Source organism: Lissotriton vulgaris, chromosome 3_1 (assembly GCF_964263255.1).
Source record: "Lissotriton vulgaris chromosome 3_1, aLisVul1.2, whole genome shotgun sequence".
Classification (NCBI taxonomy): Eukaryota; Metazoa; Chordata; class Amphibia; order Caudata; family Salamandridae; genus Lissotriton; species Lissotriton vulgaris.
In genome coordinates, this window is record NC_141689.1 from 203730831 (window position 1) to 203742935 (window position 12105).

A 12105-nucleotide genomic window follows, 5' to 3' on the forward strand; every position below is an offset into this window, starting at 1 on the left:
TTATGGGACCCCCCTTTTTTCTCGGCCCCCCTTGACAAAACCCCCCCAAATTTTCAGGAGCTGATCAGAAACAAAATGTGCCATTTTCCTGAAAATTTCAGCCAATTCCGCCCACAAACGCCAAAGTTATTCGACATAGAATTTTCTGAAATCCCATAGGAAAAAAATCCTAACTATATATACCTACTGGCGACCGCCAGTAGGTAATATATATATATATGTATATGTATATGTATATATATATATATATATATATATATATATATATATATATATATATATATATATATATATATATATATCACAGCTCCAGTTTCAAAAGAAACGCCTCACTCGCGGAACACCATCTGAAATGCATTTATTTACAAGAAACGTTTTCGGCATGATGCCTTCTTCAGCTTGTTTTAAATGTTCGCCATTGAGATGCATCAGGTTTAAACAGGTGAGTGTCTCTTGATTGGGTGAAATGAGGGCTTTTTACCTCGTGACCAATGTTCAATCCCCCTGGTGCATCCTGGGATTTGTGGTCTCATGCAGCGCTCGTGGGAAGCAAATCCTCTGTTTCAGCATGCTTCCCTGCTATTCACGCTGCAATGTATAAATATACAATGTCCCCTTCAGCTCACTGCAACCTGGGCGATTTAACCTGAAATTTCCCAGGTATTTCTTTTCCGTGTGGTGTTACTCGTCAAACCACCGGATCTAGCAGCACATGTCTCTGGAGCTGGTCGAATGTCCACATCTCCAACAGTGTGTATCACTGTCAACTTCAGTCGGCGGCAGTACTTTCAATCCTACGTGGTGGTGCTGTTGCCAATTCAAATCACGCTCCCAAAGTTCACCAGGGGCAACCTGCGCACTCTTGTTGATGGGTTCGGCTAGTATGGCGGTGACCCATACAAAACATCACAGCTCCAGTTTCAAAAGAAACGCCTCACTCGCGGAACACCATCGGAAATGCATTTATTTACAAGAAACGTTTTCGGCATGATGCCTTCTTCAGCTTGTTTTAAATGTTCGCCATTGAGATGCATCAGGTTTAAACAGGTGAGTCTCTCTTGATTGGGTGAAATGAGGGCTTTTTACCTCGTGACCAATGTTCATTCCCCCTGGTGCATCCTGGGATTTGTGGTCTCATGCAGCGCTCGTGGGAAGCAAATCCTCTGTTTCAGCATGCTGCCCTGCTATTCACGCTGCAATGTATAAATATACAATGTCCCCTTCAGCTCACTGCAACCTGGGCGATTTAACCTGAAATTTCCCAGGTATTTCTTTTCCGTGTGGTGTTACTCGTCAAACCACCGGATCTAGCAGCACATGTCTCTGGAGCTGGTCGAATGTCCACATCTCCAACAGTGTGTATCACTGTCAACTTCAGTCGGCGGCAGTACTTTCAATCCTACGTGGTGGTGCTGTTGCCAATTCAAATCACGCTCCCAAAGTTCACCAGGGGCAACCTGCGCACTCTTGTTGACGGGTTCGGCTAGTATGGCGGTGACCCATACAAAACATCACAGCTCCAGTTTCAAAAGAAACTCCTCACTCGCGGAACACCATCGGAAATGCATTTATTTACAAGAAACGTTTTCGGCATGATGCCTTCTTCAGCTTGTTTTAAATGTTCGCCATTGAGATGCATCAGGTTTAAACAGGTGAGTCTCTCTTGATTGGGTGAAATGAGGGCTTTTTACCTCGTGACCAATGTTCAATCCCCCTGGTGCATCCTGGGATTTGTGGTCTCATGCAGCGCTCGTGGGAAGCAAATCCTCTGTTTCAGCATGCTTCCCTGCTATTCACGCTGCAATGTATAAATATACAATGTCCCCTTCAGCTCACTGCAACCTGGGCGATTTAACCTGAAATTTCCCAGGTATTTCTTTTCCGTGTGGTGTTCCTCGTCAAACCACCGGATCTAGCAGCACATGTCTCTGGAGCTGGTCGAATGTCCACATCTCCAACAGTGTGTATCACTGTCAACTTCTGTCGGCGGCAGTACTTTCAATCCTACGTGGTGGTGCTGTTGCCAATTCAAATCACGCTCCCAAAGTTCACCAGGGGCAACCTGCACACTCTTGTTGACGGGTTCGGCTAGTATGGCGGTGACCCATACAAAACATCACAGCTCCAGTTTCAAAAGAAACGCCTCACTCGCGGAACACCATCGGAAATGCATTTATTTACAAGAAACGTTTTCGGCATGATGCCTTCTTCAGCTTGTTTTAAATGTTCGCCATTGAGATGCATCAGGTTTAAACAGGTGAGTCTCTCTTGATTGGGTGAAATGAGGGCTTTTTACCTCGTGACCAATGTTCAATCCCCCTGGTGCATCCTGGGATTTGTGGTCTCATGCAGCGCTCGTGGGAAGCAAATCCTCTGTTTCAGCATGCTTCCCCACTATTCACGCTGCAATGTATAAATATACAATGTCCCCTTCAGCTCACTGCAACCTGGGCGATTTAACCTGAAATTTCCCAGGTATTTCTTTTCCGTGTGGTGTTCCTCGTCAAACCACCGGATCTAGCAGCACATGTCTCTGGAGCTGGTCGAATGTCCACATCTCCAACAGTGTGTATCACTGTCAACTTCAGTCGGCGGCAGTACTTTCAATCCTACGTGGTGGTGCTGTTGCCAATTCAAATCACGCTCCCAAAGTTCACCAGGGGCAACCTGCGCACTCTTGTTGACGGGTTCGGCTAGTATGGCGGTGACTGAAGAAGGCATCATGCCGAAAACGTTTCTTGTAAATAAATGCATTTCCGATGGTGTTCCGCGAGTGAGGCGTTTCTTTTGAAACTGGAGCTGTGATGTTTTGTATGGGTCACCGCCATACTAGCCGAACCCGTCAACAAGAGTGCGCAGGTTGCCCCTGGTGAACTTTGGGAGCGTGATTTGAATTGGCAACAGCACCACCACGTAGGATTGAAAGTACTGCCGCCGACTGAAGTTGACAGTGATACACACTGTTGGAGATGTGGACATTCGACCAGCTCCAGAGACATGTGCTGCTAGATCCGGTGGTTTGACGAGGAACACCACACGGAAAAGAAATACCTGGGAAATTTCAGGTTAAATCGCCCAGGTTGCAGTGAGCTGAAGGGGACATTGTATATTTATACATTGCAGCGTGAATAGCAGGGAAGCATGCTGAAACAGAGGATTTGCTTCCCACGAGCGCTGCATGAGACCACAAATCCCAGGATGCACCAGGGGGATTGAACATCGGTCACGAGGTAAAAAGCCCTCATTTCACCCAATCAAGAGAGACTCACCTGTTTAAACCTGATGCATCTCAATGGCGAACATTTAAAACAAGCTGAAGAAGGCATCATGCCGAAAACGTTTCTTGTAAATAAATGCATTTCCGATGGTGTTCCCGCGAGTGAGGCGTTTCTTTTGAAACTGGAGCTGTGATGTTTTGTATGGGTCACCGCCATACTAGCCGAACCCGTCAACAAGAGTGCGCAGGTTGCCCCTGGTGAACTTTGGGAGCGTGATATATATATATATATATATATATATATATATATATATATATATATATATATATATATACTAGCAGCCCGTCCCGACGTTGTCCGGGAGCAATCATGGCTCAGGGCCCCCGCCCGCCCTGATGTTGTGCAGTATCATGCCTCTATGTTTACTTTGTACGCTTTTGTAACCTACCCACATCACTGCCCACATCACTTTTTCCTCCTGTAATGCCCCGTTTGATACCTTCTCCCGATTGTCATTTTTGCTTTAAGCTGACCGCTCCACTTTGTACGCTTTTGTGACCTGCACACGTTTTTTTTTCCTCCTGTAATGCCCCGTTTGGTACCTGCCCACGTCACTGCCCACGTCACTTTTTCCTCCTGCAATGCCCCGTTTGCTACCTTCTCCCGATTGTCATTTTAGCTTTCAGCTGACTGCTCCACTTTGTACGCTTTTGTAACCTGCACACGTTTCTTTTTCCGTTTGGTACCTGTGGCTCGCTCACCGCTCCTCTCCGCCGACGCTCCTCCCTCATGTTTTGCTTTGCTCACTGCTTACTTGGCGCCCTACCTCATCCGCCGCTCACCGCTCCTCCCTGCCACCGCTACTCACTGCCTGCCCGTCATTCATGACATGGCCAGTGACATCACTGATGACATCACTGATGACATCTCAAATGACATCACTGATGACATCACTGATGACATCATTCATGTGATAATACGATGAACCTTCTCACACTCTAATCTAACCTTTGATACACTGACCATGTCATGAATGATGTAATATGTGACATCATCAGCAGTGGATTGCGGGCGCGCTAGTTATAGTGAGTCCAACTAACTATAACGTGGGAATTTCAATGGTTTTGTAAGAGTAAAATGTTCAGCTAACTATAACTGGTGTGAAACCTATGGTTTTTTCAGTGAATTTCAAAGGTTTTTTAAATGCTATTTCCTAACTATAACTGGTGTTAAACCTATGTTTTTTTCAGTGAATTTCAAAGGTTTTTTAAATGCTAATTCCTAACTATAACGATTGTGAAACCTCTGGTTTTTTCATTGAATTTCAAAGGTTTTTTAAATGCGAATTCCTAACTATAACGATTGTGAAACCTATGGTTTTTTTTAGTGAATTTGAAAGGTTTTTTAAAAGCTAATTCCTAACTATAACATTTGTGAAACCTATGGTTTTTTCAGTGAATTTCATAGTTGTTTTAAAAGCGAATTCATTTGTATGCTACCGGGTTGCAGGGACGGCCTACACAGTAGACTAGGACTTGTGCGAAGATTGTGGAACGTAGCATGGCTCCACAACTATAACCTGAATTGAGAAAAATTTATATCACAATTGGAAGAATCAATAGTATCCTACATCAGTATTCATGATTGCTCTTAAGATTGGTTGGACAAATATATATGAATTGCATCCTCAAAACTTATAATCACATATCGGCATTGAAAGTCTTTTCTACAAATTGCAAAGCCTTGAAAAAGCCCAAAGGGGGCGAAACGCGCGTCGGCTGTGAACCATAAAGTTTGAAAAATAAAGACTTGAATTCTTTACAACGTCTGGTGTGATGAAATTGACTGTTTGACCAAGGATATGGATTACAGATGAAACGCTAAATAAGCTAAGGGATCAAAGAGACTATTTTAGAGGTGCACTGGTGTGTCTTCTCTAATTTATTTGTATATCGACTTTGTAACCTATGATTATTTTTTTTGTTAGCTGTTTTTTACAACAATTAATTTTTTTTTTAAAACATTTGTTAAATGTATATATTTTTTTAAGCATTTTTTCCGGTGCGCGCACGGTGCGCGTACCGGAGAGCGCCTCCGGAAGTGCTTACCCCGCGAAAATCTTTAATAAAAAATAAACGTTTTTTTGCCTGTCAAAGTCCTTCTAGGCCCACCTAAGAAAACCTAGGGGGTCAGGTGGTGTCTACTCTGTCCCCTTTTAATTATATCCCCCTTTTTTTTTTCACCTCTTGTGTCTCTGCTCTTCAGAGTCACAAGATGGCGGACTATGCAGACCATTTAGAATGTTTACAGACACTCAAGAGCCAATTAGCTTTTGAAATTTACAACCAATTAAAATGTTTCTTTGGTTTTGAATTTGTGTGTGATGAAGTTTCATTGGTTTTCTACTAATGAAATGGTTCTCTAATGAGAGGGAAACACAGCCATTTTGTGATAGTACTCTTTGAGGTACATTTGTGAGGAATTTCTGGTGTTGTATTTCTGGTGTGAAATCTACACAGTATTATCTCTTCTACTGCTTTCTAAAAGGTGAGTTGTTAATTTGTAAGGGGAATTTAATACTTGATAAAGCTAGTTTAATATTATCTATTACTAAAAACGATAAATTAAAGTGTTTTTGTTCCTACTATTTACAGCAAGAAATTTAAAAAGAATATGGATGTCAATGAGGACACCGCTAATATTGACTTTGAAATTTCTGCAACTTTTGTTGAGAATACTTTGATTGAGGTCTCAAATGATCCTATTCATAACACTATTCAAGAAGAAGACCCTGTTTTGACAGAAGATGGAATGGAGGATTTTAATGATGAGACTTTGGATGTTGAATTAATGGAATGTTTGGACTCTGTTGAGTTCCAGGAGTCATTTATGAAGAGTTCTGATGAGGAGATTCCTGATCAATTAATGCTAGAAGTACTTCTAAGTTATGAAAATTCTGAAGAATAAATTTATATTTATAAATTATAAATTGTTTGAGACATTTTTCTGTTATTTTACTTGAAATTTATGAGATAGTAGTGAAATAATTGTAGTATAAAGTGAGACTTATAGTATAGAGTGCAACATTTCTGTATTACATAGTTAGTTTACTCACAGTTCCTTCCCTTCTTCCACTATATTTTCTCCAATGTGCATTTCACATCTCTTTTTCATCTCATGCCTTCTTTTTCTCACTATTTCTCTCTAAAGTACACTATCACCGCCATTTTTTGAATTTTTAGAAGACAGTGAAATGTAATGCTTCACGTCGAGAGGAGGCACCCCTAGAACTATGCCTGTTTTTAATAAGGCTTCCATCAAATACAAAAAATCTAGGTAGATGCGTCACTTTGTAAAGCCCTGTGCAACATTATATGTGCGTCAGGTGTAATGTATACAAAGGGAGCCTATTGACGCAAAGAAGGGTTGTACAAATGACGATGTCATAAATTGAGATAGAATTTACAAAAAAAGAGAGACATATATACAAGCTGGGTGCGCAATCTTTGAAATAGTTGTGTGTTTATAAGGTAGACTTCTTTATAAATTGTTTTTTATGCTTAGATTCAATGCTGGTTTAGAAATTGTGTAATGGTTTCATTGGAGTTGTAAATATGCTCATTTTTATGAAGCACATTGTGCAACCTGTAGCATGGGTAGAAGGAGTAAATGTCTAGAGAGGGATAGGAATAGCAGATAGAAAACCATATGAAATGGTGGGGAGATGCATAAACACACAGCTATGTCAAAGATTGTGCACGCAGCTTGTACATATGCAGGCAGACAAAGCAATCTTTGACATAGCTGTGTATTTATAAGGTAGACTCTCACAGTGATAAGATCTCTCACAGCATTTCATAATCTTGTCTGAGTGCATATTTACAAGCTGTGTGCACAATCTTTGACACAGCTGTGTATTTATAAGGTAGACTCTCACAATGTTAAAATCTCTCACATTACATCCGTGATGAGCTTGAGAGCCTTATTTATGAGACCATGCGTCACTTTTACGCCGCTGGTGCGTCACGTTTTGTGACAAAGCAGTTGTGTAAAAATTGCACCTTGTTGAGTTATGTTTACAAAGTGACGCATCTAGGTAGATGCGTCACTTTGTAAACCCCTGCGCCACATTATATGTGCGTCAACTGTAATGTATACAAAAAGGGTGTATTGACGCAAGAAAGGGTTGTAGAGGTGACGCAGTGAAATCTATGAGATTTGTGATAAGTGAGGCAAGCGCTATAAGTAAACAGAGGTGTGGGAATATCAAAGAAGAGTAGTGAGGTTATGGAAAATAGTATAGAGAAAAAAATATTCTACACCAAACTTACCTTATAAGTAATATCAACTTAGTTTTATATTTTCATTTACATTTATATCTGTGAAAGATAATACAAAATAAGTTACACTATTTATAATATATATTTTACAATACAAGAGACAAAGTAGGAGATTACCAAGGGTAAGTGAGGATGAGTGAAGGGCAGGGAGGTTGATGAAAAAGTGAAAATAAAGAGAGGATAAAAGCAAGTAAGCTTGAAGGAGTGAGAATATAGAACTAGTGAAGAAAAAAGTGACACAAAGGAACTGAGTAAGAGAGCAAAGAAAGGTAAGGAAGGGAGTGTGGGTTATTTTTAGGGAGTAAGCATGATGGAAGAGGAGTGAGAGAGTGAGAGGATCCAGAGACTGAAGCTAAGAGACAGGCTGTGAGGGAAAAGGAGTGAGGATGTGAGAGGATAGAGGAAGTGAGAAAAGAAGTGAGTAAAGTATAAAAAGGTGAATGAGAGAAGAAGAATGATTGAGGTAACAAAGAAAGGAAACAAAGGAAAGGGAAAGAAGTAGAGTGACTGACAGCTGGAAATTGGTGGCTGGGAGAGAGGTAATGAGCAGTGAAGGAATTGTTAATGAGAATAAGTGTGGAAAATGGAATAAGGGAAGGGAGGTGAGGGAGAGTCAAAAAAGGCCAGTGAGGTTGAGTTAAAAACAAGTGATAGAGGGTGGAAATAGGTAAGTGAGCATAAGAGATTGGAAAAATAATATATATTTAATATTAGAAAATACAAAATCATTTCAACAACATGTTAAATGGTTTATTTTTGCTGTTCTCAGAATATATTGAATTTCACTTAAAACAGTGACTTCAAAAGTACTCATCATATAACAGCGGGCAAAAAAAACCACAATCAAAATGATTGTGTTTAAAAAAACCATTGAATATTTACTTAAATAATGTACATCTTTGAAAACCATATCTAAACTCACTTTTGATCCATCCACTTTTCCACGAGGCCAAATAGTATATGAAAAGTCCTTTTCTATGTAAATTAGTCCACTGTTTTCGTAATGTCTTATTTACCCAACTTTCTGAAAGAAAAGCTCCAACATCTTTCACGTTATGAAACAAGAGTTTTACTTCCATCTCTAGCTTACATTTAATAAATAATTCCTATAATACTCACAGCACCCTTTATATAATAAACATATACTATCTCTATGAGAACTACATGTTTTTTATTACCTTCATCACTCTCATTCAGAAAGTAATTTTGAAGAGCAAACTAAGTTATATTAACTGCTGCAATCTTCATAGCCAATTACCTTCCCTAAAATTTCGGTTGTAAGAACACTAGGTAAGAATTTAGTAAGTCAGAAGGCAAACGTTGTTTGAAAGTCAATTGAGTATCATTACAGAGCTTCCAACCTTTTTCACATTTTAAATAAGCTGTGTAATGTCCTGATGTTGTTGAAGGACCATCATGGTAAATCATTCCTACAGTTGTAAAGGTTCTTCCTGAAAATGATAATTGAGAAGCCACAACATTTTTAATTAATGTTGTCAATTTAGTCCCATCAGGTCTACATCGTTGGAACATTAAAATAACATACTGTCCATATCTTATTAAAAATAAAGTTGATATCATTTCAGATTTACATTGACCACAAACCATGTTTTGATTTGCTGCTCTAACTAGATTATTAAAAGACTTTGATTTGCAGTCTGGTAAAGTCAAATATATAAATCTTTCAGTGTGCACTGTAGTACTACTTGAAAAGGAGCAATTGTCACAGTCATGTTGCCATTTATAAGAAAGACCAAAAAGATTTTCTACATCTACTCCTTCATCTTGTAAAACAACAAGCATATACATTAGAAATTCCGGACAATCTTGCTGAATATTCTGTGAAAATTGATTTAGACCAGAACATATGTCTAAAACCTTTCGAATTTCAGAAACACTTTGTATTTTTGTTCAATCACTGCTACATTTCTTAAACACAGAATTTAATAAACAACAGAGTGTTTGATCACGATTTTCAGCAATCTGTTCTTTTACAGTTTGGAGAAAGAAAACAACATTAACCACTACATTAGCATAGCAGTTGACACCAGAACTATTTTCAAACTGAAATCCAACAACATCTTTAACTGAATCCTTTTCCTTTCTGTTTACAATTACTGTTTCATCTACTTTTTTTCTTTTTGCTACAACTTCATTACAATTTTTCTCATTTCTTTTTTTTCGGCCTACCACACGATTTTCAAACAGAGGATATCGAGGTAAATTTGGAGCATACTCTTTTCCTAACCTATTATATTCTTTTACACAATTTAGATCTGCATTAATCTTTGTCTCATCAAAATCAATCAAGTACAATCCAGATAAAGTTCTGACTCGAGATAAAGCAACATATGCCCTGCCCTCCTTGAACACAGAATTTCCAATATTCACCAAAGCAGTATGAACACTTAAACCTTGAGATTTATGAATAGTTACTGCATATGCTAAAGAAACAGGAAACTGTTTTCTGCGGACATATAAATCTTTGCCTAGCAAAAAGCGAGCAGAACAACGACTGATTTGTTGTACTTCTTCAATATCATCAAATTTAATTTTTATAATTTCAATTCCATCTCTATTTTGGTAATTTACAAAATCCACAACATGACCCATTGCTCCATTTACTAAACCTCTTTCCACATGTAAATTACGTTGTAGAATTATACGACAATTTAAAGATGCATACAGAGTCTTTTCCATACCAGCAGTTTTAGATATTGTCTTCTCTAAAGAATTCAATTTTGTTTTCAACTTTTCGGACAAAATAATAGTGGCTCCTTCATGTTCTATTTTATCAAAAGCTTCCAGTTTCACAATCTCTTGATTTTCCAACTTTAACATTTTGGTGTTAAAGATTGAACATTCTTGTAGAGTTGGCATCAAGCATATGACAGATTTGTTTTCAGGAATTTTCTTAAAAATATTCTCTGGGAAAATATTTTCCTTTGGAAACAAATTTGAAATTAATCGTGCATGTAAAGTTTTTTGCCATGCTCAGATACTTTTCCAATTCTTACATCTTGTAGAATATTTTTATAATTTGCATCCTTTGCCTGTCGCATATTTTGAAGTAGTTCTGCATATTTGAAACTTAGCCATATGTTAACATTTCCAATGCTTCCTAAGCACTTCCTGGTATCTTCATGCGTAAGCATTTTAAACACTGGCTGTCGTTTCACTGGAGTTAGTTGTAGTAAATCTCCAAAAACAATGATGTGTTTGCCTCCAAATAACACATCATAGTCTGTTTTAAGAGTTTCTTGCATTCTTAAATGCACAAAAGCAAGCATTACATTTGATACCATGCTTACTTCGTCAATGATAAGAAGTTTCATTTTAGTACTCTTGAAACTTCACAACAAGCTTCTCCAGATAGCTTGTGGTATTGTAATTTGTTATCATGCTCCACTGGCAGCATCAATACGCGGTGTAAAGTAATTCCTTTAATGTTGTGTGCTCCCAACCCATTTGGAGCAGTAACAACACAAGAGAGCGATGACTCCATTTTTTTCTGCAAATATGTTGCAATCACTTTAATCGGAAAACTTTTCCCAGTTCCTGCTTCTCCGCTGACATATAGCCAGATAGGCACAAATGATGTACATGAGCACTCTTTTTTCTCATGTAGTAAACCATGCTCAATTTGTTGTGTCACTTGGTCATATATTTGTCCCAGTTCAACGTTTAGTCCTTTTTCCAAATCTTCTAAGTCAACTCCATCCTCCTGAGCTTGTTCCATGGCTCTTTCAACTTCATCCATGGCAGTGGCAGCTTCATTTTGTAAAATTGGTCCTCCTAGTGGATCCTGACTCAATGAAGCAGAACTCTGACTGTCTTGAGAACTGTCTCTAGCAATCTCTGCTGTAATTGTAGCTTCTTGCTGTATTTCCTCATTCAACATTTGCAGATAACTTGAATAAACAGGACATTCTATGGTATCTTTGGTTGCATTGAACAAATCTTCATAAGTAAGAAAATCTCCAAGTAGTTCCTCTTCTCTAGGCCAAGGTTTAAAAAGTTGTAAAAGTGCTAAGTAATAAAATTCTCTTTTGTCTGGAGAATCACAACTTAATTTTCTATGATTAATCAAATGACCTTTTCTTTGTTTTACTAAACAGCCTTCACATCCAATTACAGAATTTACACCTTTATTGATGTCTTCTGTGATGTTCCTTTTAAAAGTGTAGGTTTGCAGAACTTCATAGAGACAAGCGTTCTCAAGGTGAGTACTTCTATTTGGATAGTATGTATCCAACATGTTTGTCTTCAAAATATCTGTACTGTCTAGTTCTTTCTCTGCCAAATACTCAATTTCTTGTACAGATTTCAAAACTCGGTTTCGTGTTGCAGCAAGACCTAGACTCACCCAAATGATGGTTCTTGATTTGGCATATAGACTTGCTGATGACAACCGATCAGAACATTCATACGCTCCAATTTCTCGATGCAACAACATCTTTAAACTGTAACTGTATAATTTCTTGCTTAGACTCTTTTCATGTGAAATTTCCTGCCACATTTCCTTCAGTTCCGTTTTTTCTGATTTT